The 9,626-nt window shown below is 35.0% G+C and overlaps 1 long non-coding RNA gene across 1 annotated transcript; it reads left to right on the top strand.

The window, feature by feature from the left end:
- Nucleotides 1-4,127: 4,127 nt before the first annotated feature.
- On the top strand, nucleotides 4,128-7,538 carry LOC123704433. The gene is made up of 2 exons (XR_006753127.1): nucleotides 4,128-4,752; nucleotides 7,385-7,538. It is a non-coding gene; the product is annotated as an uncharacterized LOC123704433 (long non-coding RNA).
- The last annotated feature ends 2,088 nt before the right edge of the window (nucleotides 7,539-9,626 follow it).

Below are 9,626 nucleotides of genomic sequence, written 5' to 3'. Positions count from 1 at the left end.
GTAAATGGATTAACATATAGGATAGTTTTTATCCCGGAAATCGCATCGGAGCAGAATCTATGCGGGTTTCTCTTTGAAAACTCGGGCGAAGCCGCGGGAAGCTATAGTCCATTATAAATACATTTCTTAAAGGATAGAAAACATTAATACAACATAATGTAACTGTTGTGTTTTAACTCTTTATTATAATGATCAAAATGACATTACATTTTTATAAAGTATCTCTAATTCTCTAAGTACCCACATTATAATTAATAATCAATATTACCTACATACAACAGTAACAATTGTGAAATAATTGCTCCACAAGGGACATGAAACTTATAAAATTTTACGGTCTACTAAAATATTCAAACCATGGCACACATGAAAATATTATCCAAGGTTACATACATAATTCAACAGTGAACCATTCATTATATTATACAAAAATCGATGAAACGTTATCATTTCGTCGCATTTCTAATTTCCACTTAACAAATTGCGGCACGTTACCCTCTGGTAAATAATTTATTATTTTCACGTAAAATAAATGTTAAAATGAAACTTAATGGTAAATGTAAAGCACGGTAATGTTATAAAAATAAGCAGAAAAAGGAGCGTGTGTGCCGAGCACAAGTGTCAGAAGTGAAACTTCTTTGGCAAGGTAAGATTCCAGATACAGAGAAAAAATCGATGTTCATCAGACAAATATTTGCCCTGGGTGGGAATCGAACCCACGACCTATGGCTTGGAAAAATTAAGTGCTCTAAATATGTATGAAATTATAAAAGAACAATGTAGACGCCATTTTGAATTTAGTGTGACGTTATTGATAAAAGTTGAACTGAAAGCGGCGTCGAATTTTCAAGAGGAAGTAGGATTTTAAAAGTTTTTAAGTAAAAGGGGATTTGTCCGTTGAAAAGCAGAAATACTAAACGTGTTTAAGTTAGTATCTAGTTTAAGTATTTTTTTAATAAATGAATTTCAGTTTAGATTTAGATGATGTTAAAGTAAATAATATTAACTAATTGTGTTATCTATACTAATATTATAAAGAGGAAAGGTTTGTAATTATGTAAGTATGTATGTTTGTATGTATGGTTTCCACGCATAAACTACCAACCGATTTCAAAAATTCTTTCACCATTAGAAAGCTGCATCTTCACTGAGCAGCTAGGTTTTATCCCGGATTTTTCTTTGAAAACGCGGGCGAGGCCGCTGGCAGAAAGCTAGTATTTAATATACTTACTTCCCGGGTTGTCTGGCAGAAATTGCTTATAGCGATAAGACCGTCCTCTGCACATGTAATATGTATTGTATTTAATGTTAAATAAAGAATTTTTCATTCGTCAGCTTTGTAATATTAGTATAATCATGAACGAATACCATGGTATAATCCCATATTATAAGCCAAGGTTTAAACTTACATAGCTAGAAACATATTCAACACGACTTGTAAGTAATTTACATATTACCTTCTTACATTTGTATGCGTATCACGATTTATATTAAACATACGTATGTGTGTGTACTGAAATATGCAAGTTTTTGAAAAATTGCAAAACGTGTTGTTTAAGAAAATTACCTATGTTGTATTGGTGTTTATTGTTTGGATTAATTGTATATTTTGAAACACTGATTCTAATCACTACATAGTATAAAACAAAGTCGCTTTCTCTGTCCCTATGTCCCTTTGTATGCTTAAATCTTACGCAACGGATTTTGATGCGGTTTTTTTAGGAAGGTTTTAGTATATAATTTAATAGGTTTTAGACCAAGCGGGCGAAGCCGCGGGCGGTAAGCTTATAGTAGATAATATTACCAGTCTGTTTTCGTTTTTGTAGTTGATTTAATAAATTGATCGGAAATTTAAATGTTTATGTATTACGAAGTTTATTATTTTTTAGGAAGACCGATAGGTAATGGTTATTTTAAGTTCAGAAGAAAAAAATTAATATTGATTTCGTAATTGTATGATGAATGAATGTTTTGTCTTTATTATTTTAGAGAAAAAACAATCATACATGCTTCTAAAGTTGTAGCAGTTTGTGTGGCAAAAAAGCTGACACATCATTTTGTTTAGAATATCCAGTAAGCTGCCGCCTGCCGCTTCAGTCTTTTTCATAATACTGAAATATAAAGTCGCATAGAAATTAGAAACCGTACTATTAAAAATGGAATAACTGTTTGTATGTCTGTCTTTCACTGAAAATCGCAGCAATGATTTCGATGAAATTTTCAATGAAAATGCTTACATGGTCCAACAATAATTTTTTTCAATCAACCGCTTTAAACGGGGATTTGAATTTTTTCCATAGTTTCCTTCACTACAGCTAGTAGTAAATAACAACCGGTAGGTACTGAAGTAAATAATGGAACCCTAATCCGTCTTCCATCGTTTCCCCTCTCACAAACGTTCATTAAAATGAACGAAGTATCAAATTCAGTTAAAGCATATAATATTCACTCATTATTTTATTATGGCAAAGATTTGCTTACATAATTATTAAAAAAATAACCGAAAATTAATTATTTTTGACAAAAAACTAAATTTAACCACAACCATTAGGACCACGGCTATATAAAAAAAAGAAATGTCATATTCGGTTAAACCAGTCGAAAGTTCTGAGGTTAATAAAAAATAGAGTCCATTTGTGAACCTTGTTTTTTGAAGCCTTTTTGGTGTTCAATATATATCTAATAGGAAAGCATTCTAAGTAAAGCTCTGAAGTGAACAAGCAGGTAGAATCATGTATAAAAGGAATCTAAAGGGGTTTGGGTACTTCTGTATGGGCTAATGGCGTCGTGATGATATTTCGCGGCCAATTTATTGCGTATAATATAAGCGTTCGTATACATCGTTTTGATTAGAATTATTTAATAAATAAAAGAGAAACCTAAAAACCTCAAAAATCTTATAATAAATCATGTAGATTCTATAAATAATCTAGGTAAATGAATGATACAAAACCAAATATCTCTGTTCCTAATACGTTTCGAGATTTATGTCCTTAATAACTTTTTCTCAAAATATATTGCTCTTTTAAAATATACATCTTTACTTCTTTCATCACTGGCCGCGAAAGTTTATCACGACGCCAACTTTACCCAAAACCCTTTATTTTGTAACAATATCAATAAAACATAACCACATCATAACACTGTAGTCACAATCGATAGCCATAAAACATTACGTTTTCAATCGACATAACAGATAATACATACACATATGTATGACATTATTACAATAGATTGAACACGTGGAAATAATGGGCTTTTGTACTAGTTCTTTTGTTTCTAGAAGTTTCTAACATTCGCTTGTCATCTGTTTATAGTTTTGTGATGGGCCTTCACAATGGGCAACGAAGGGCGAGTAGAGGCAATCACGATAGTGTAGAGCCAATGTATGTTAATTTTGTACGACTCATTATGTGACTTGTATAAGTTAGTGCTTTACGATCGAAAAATTAGTTTTGTCTTGTTTTTTATTTCAAAGTCTGATTTTTTTATGAAAATTGGAAAATGTAAGAAATCGATCATTTAATGGATTTATTTACAGGATAAGAGCGGATGATGATAAAATATTTTATTTATAAGGCGTTTATTTTTTAAAAGTTAAAACTGATATTGAATTGCAATGGATTTTTCATTTTTATCACTCACTCTCACTCTAGCTAATCTAACATATTTTGTAGATTAGCTTTCCGCGCGCGACTTCGCCCGCGTTTTCAAAGAAAAACCCATAGGTATATCCCGTTCCCCTGGGATTTCCGGCATAAACCTATCCTATGTGTTAATCCAAGTTACCCTCTATATGTGTGATAATTTTCATTTTTATCGTAGTATTTGCGTGAAAGAGTTTCAAACATACATACCTACATACACCTACACACTTATACATCCATATTCATAAACTTTCTCATTCTAGGATTAGCTTTCAAACAGATATCACTAATCAGTTACAGCCTTACTTATAAACGTCTCTCAAATTTAAGAGCCCCTCTTAGCTGTTGATCAACGTTTTTTTCACTTATAAACCCAATTCAGTGTTGAGAGGTGTTTATGTAACAGTTAAATAATGTCAAAATTTAAGAAACGTCCGACCCTGTTTTAAATCTATTTGAGAGACATCATGGCGGATATACAGCCTTACTTATAAACGTCTCTCAAATTTAAGAGCCCCTCTTAGCTGTTGATCAACGTTTTTTTCACTTATAAACCCAATTCAGTGTTGAGAGGTGTTTAAGTAACAGTTAAATAATGTCAAAATTTAAGAAACGTCCGACCCTGTTTTAAATCTATTTGAGAGACATCATGGCGGATATATTGTCAAACATTTGACGTTTTGTAGTTGCCAAGAGTATATTATTTGTGTTTTTATTCACTTCGCAGTAAAATAACTGTGGTAAAATGGATATTGATAGTTTGAGCAAGGATTTTACGAATGATGTGCAGGTGCTTCGTGATTTTAGAATTCGTAAGCGTCAAAAAAAAGTTTATAAGTAAACAGAGCGTGAATCCTCTGGACCTGAAAGAAGAAGAATTCCTGTCGTAGTTTTGGGAAGCATATACGATCTGAGTCACATGCGAACGAGGAATAATAACTATAAGTTACTACTGTCGAGCGTTGCTTCGGGGTGTGGAAACAAAGATTCCGCATTCTTAATGATACGATGTGAGGATTCCTCCACGTGATCAAGATCACGATTATAACTGGTGCAGTTTTGCACAATTTAACAATACTAATTAATGAGCCTATTTTAAATCAAGGTAATTACGCAAACTACTTTCTTATGCAAACAAAGTACTTATATTTAATAATGCCAATACATAAATGCTAGGTATCCATGTTTTAATTCTTTTTTTTTAAAGTGAAACTTTTATTACATCGCCTCAAACTTTTTGGTCTGTGTAGCGCATGTCGCGTGTATCGCGGCAACCGAGTAGGTATTACCTACTCGGCACGCGACATGCGCTACACAAAGCAGTGTTCCGAACCGTTCGAACAATTTCATTTTACCGGGGTTTCATAAAACCACACCCTTGGATATGTCGCCATGACCTCACCTTCACCGAGTAGGCCAAGTAGGTAGACCACACCAATTTCCGAGTAGACTACATCAATTTCCGAGTAGACCAAGTAGACCGCACATTCGAGTAGACCAAACCTATTACCGAGTAGGCCAAGTAGACCGCACATTCGAGTAGACCAAACCTATTACTGAGTAGACCAATAAGACCGCTCCTTCGAGTAGACCAAACCTATTACCGAGTAGACCAAGTAGACCGCACTTTCGAGTAGACCAAACCTATTACCGAGTAGACCAATTAGACCGCTCCTTCGAGTAGACCATACCTATTACCGAGTAGACCAAGTAGACCGCACCTTCGAGTAGACCAAACCTATTACCGAGTAGACCAAGTAGACCGCACCTTCACCGATTAGTCCAAGTAGACCATACCTATTACCGAGTCGACCAAGTAGACCACACCTTCGAGTAGACCAAACCTATTACCGAGTAGACCAAGTAGACCGCACCGATTAGTCCAAGTAGACCAATCCTATTATCGAATAGACCAAGTAGACCACATCAATTTCCGAGTAGACCAAGTAGACCGCACCTTCGAGTAGACCAAACTTATTACCGAGTAGACCAAGTAGACCGCACCGATTAGTCCAAGTAGACCAATCCTATTATCGAACAGACCAAGTAGACCACATCAATTTCCGAGTAGACCAAGTAGACCGCACCTTCACCGAGTAGACCAAGTATACCACACCAAATTCCGAGTAGACCAAGTATACCACACCAAATTCCGAGTAGAACAAGTAGACCGCACTTTCATAGAGAAGACCAAGTAGACCGCACCTTCACCGAGTAGACCAAGTAGACCACACCAATTTCCGAGTAGACTACATCAATTTCCGAGTAGAACAAGTAAACCGCACTTTCACAGAGAAGACCAAGTAGACCGCACCTTCACCGAGTAGACCAAGTAGACCATACCTTCACCGAGTAGACCAAGTAGACCGAACCAATTTCCGAGTAGACTACATCAATTTCCGAGTAGACCAAGTAGACCACACATTCGAGTAGACCAAACCTATTACCGACACCGAGTAGACCAAGTAGACCGTACATTCGAGGAGACCATACCTATTACCGAGTAGACCAAGTAGACCGTACATTCGAGGTGACCAAACCTATTACCGAGTAGACCAATTAGACCGCTCCTTCGAGTAGACCATACCTATTACCGAGTAGACCAAGTAGACCGCACCGATTAGTCCAAGTAGACCAATCCTATTATCGAATAGACCAAGTAGACCACATCAATTTCCGAGTAGACCAAGTAGACCGCACCTTCGAGTAGACCAAACCTATTACCGAGTAGACCAAGTAGACCGCACCGATTAGTCCAAGTAGACCAATCCTATTATCGAATAGACCAAGTAGACCACATCAATTTCCGAGTAGACCAAGTAGACCGCACCTTCACCGAGTAGACCAAGTATACCACACCAAATTCCGAGTAGACCAAGTATACCACACCAAATTCCGAGTAGAACAAGTAGACCGCACTTTCATAGAGAAGACCAAGTAGACCGCACCTTCACCGAGTAGACCAAGAAGACCGTACCTTCACCGAGTAGACCAAGTAGACCACACCAATTTCCGAGTAGACTACATCAATTTCCGAGTAGAACAAGTAGACCGCACTTTCACAAAGAAGACCAAGTAGACCGCACCTTCACCGAGTAGACCAAGTAGACCATACCTTCACCGAGTAGACCAAGTAGACCACACCAATTTCCGAGTAGACTACATCAATTTCCGAGTAGACCAAGTAGACCGCACATTCGAGTAGACCAAACCTATTACCGAGTAGACCAAATAGACCGTACATTCGAGGTGACCAAACCTATTACCGAGTAGACCAATTAGACCAATCCTTCGAGTAGACCATACCTATTACCGAGTAGACCAAGTAGACCGCACCTAGATTACCAAGTAGACCAAGTAGACCGCACCTTCGAGTAGACCAAACCTATTACCGAGTAGAACAAGTAGATCGCACATTCGAGTAGACCAAACCTATTACCGAGTAGACCAAGTAGACAGCACCTTCGAGTAGACCAAACCTATTACCGAGTAGAACAAGTAGATCGCACATTCGAGTAGACCAAACCTATTACCGAGTAGACCAATTAGACCGCTCCTTCGAGTAGACCATACCTATTACCGAGTAGACCAAGTAGACCGCTCCTTCGAGTAGACCAAAATGCATCGGTCGAACCGTACGATAATAATTATCGTACAAATACGATAATTTTGTGCCTAAGTTTCACTTTTACCGTGGTTTCATAAAACCACACAACATTTTTTTTGTTTCTTTCTAGATCCTACAGGCATTGAAAATCAATTAACAAATCCAACTGTCCCTAATAATGTAGAAGAATAAGAAGATGAATGCGAAAATTAAGGGAAAATATAAACACAGTCATATTGAAACTTATTTTTATAATTAAATGAATATATTCAGATTTTTGTAAATTTATTATTGTTTTCTTATAATATTCCTCTTCCAAGGTAAGTATTTAGAGCCTTTTTTCATGAGTCTCCCTTTCCTGTTGGATTCTAATTTCATGCAACTCTTGTTGTTGCTTCATAAGTTCTTCCCTGCTTTTTTGCAAGGAGGAATAATAAATAATTGATGCTCATTTTCACAGTTATTTGATTTTTCTCTGTACAAATATGACATAATCTAATATATAAAAATCAATGCCACTTTTCGTTGTAATTCCATAACTCGAGAACGGCTGAACCGATTTCGATAATTCTTTTTTTATTATATTCCTTGAAGTACGAGGATGGTTCTTATGTAGAGAAAACGTTAATATGTACCACGGGCGAAGCCGGGGCGGACCGCTAGTCTTACATAAATCACAGCTGTACAATAATTGATATTCCTATATTAAATAACAAAGAAGTAACATATATATTTGAAAGTTTATTGGCAGTTTAATGTCATACAAATTAAAGTCTACCATTCATATTTGCCAAAAAGTACATTTTTAGTCAAGTTTTACGTGAATAGCGGGTTTTATTTCGATAATGTTACTAGAAAAAAATATATTGACGTTACTTAGTTGAGAGACTGCTGAGAGAGGTTTATAAGTATGATTATTTTAATCATTGTTTAAGTAGTTGAGAGTTATTTAACTGAGAGGTGTTTAAGCAACAGATCAGTCAGTTTTTATAAGTAAGGCTGTTAGTCACTACATAGTATAAAACAAAGTCGCTTTGTCTGTCCCTATTTCCCTATGTCCCTTTGTATGCTCAAATCTTGAAAACTACGCAACGGATTTTGATGCGGTTTTTTTAATACATAGAGTGATTCAAGAGGAAGGTTTTAGTATATAATTTGTTAGTTTTTAGACAAAGCGGGCGAAGCCGCGGGCGGTAAGCTAGTAAACTAATAAACAACAACAAATGTACAGATTATCGACCTTGTAGCTTAACCAGGCAACCTTGGGAAAAATCTCTCAAACATATTATTTAGTTTTAACGTCGGAATATTATGGAATAAAATTGTTTTTAATTAGTGTTTTTACCCTAAATTTTATCAATTATTAATTCAAGGTATGCAATTATCTGGTAAGTATAGTTAAAAGCTTTTAAATTGTATATTTTCTGAATTAAATTATAATAATCTTTAAAATACATAATTAAAATACAGGGTTTGTATACTTTTTCTTATTTTTAAACAACAAAATTTTCACATCCTTTGCCTGTGTAAGATTGAACTTTTTTGTTTTAAGTAGGTACTTCCTCTTCCTCCTTACAGATTGCTTAGAAAATACTTATAAAGGGAAAAAATATTTATTTTTATTTATTATTTATTCACACAATGTGTGAATATCAAATACCATTCCTAATGCGGTACTGACTTAAATATATAGATGTTATACATACATATTTTCTTTCTTATATTAAACTAATACTAGGTACTAATACTTATATAAAACGATGTTTAAAATCTATTATAAGTTTTTTTTTTGCGTGATATCAAATACATGAAATAACACAAGCTACTTCTAAATAGGGTTTTCTAAACTACGATATTATGGCCTTAATATTTCACTTAGGTACTAGTTTTAATTTATTTGATCATATATAAATATAAAAATGAATCGTCAAATGTATTGCTATGCGCAAAACTCAAGAACAGCTGAACATATTAACTTAAATGTTTTTGTAATAATATATTATTCCTGGATGGTCCTTATGGAGAGAAAACGTAAACATGAAACATGGTTCGGGTAAATACGAACAGGGCAGACCGCAAATCTATATAATATAAAAATGAATCCCGTTTCGCGTTGTCACGGCATCACGTGGGGCTGAACCGATTTCGATAATTCATTTTTTATTATATTCCTTGAAGTACGAGATTGGTTCTTATGTAGAGAAAACGTAAATATGTACCACAGGCGAAGCGGGGGCGGACCGCTAATTTTAAATAATCATGAACTACGTAGGAATTATGGAAAAGAACTAAAGTACTAACATTAAAAATTTCCAAAATACTACTTAACATTATTAACAAAAATATATTTCATAACACCCTGTATACACATT

This window comes from Colias croceus, chromosome 29, assembly GCF_905220415.1.
Source record: "Colias croceus chromosome 29, ilColCroc2.1".
Lineage (NCBI taxonomy): Eukaryota > Metazoa > Arthropoda > Insecta > Lepidoptera > Pieridae > Colias > Colias croceus.
This window is presented reverse-complemented; position numbering and strand designations above follow the sequence as displayed.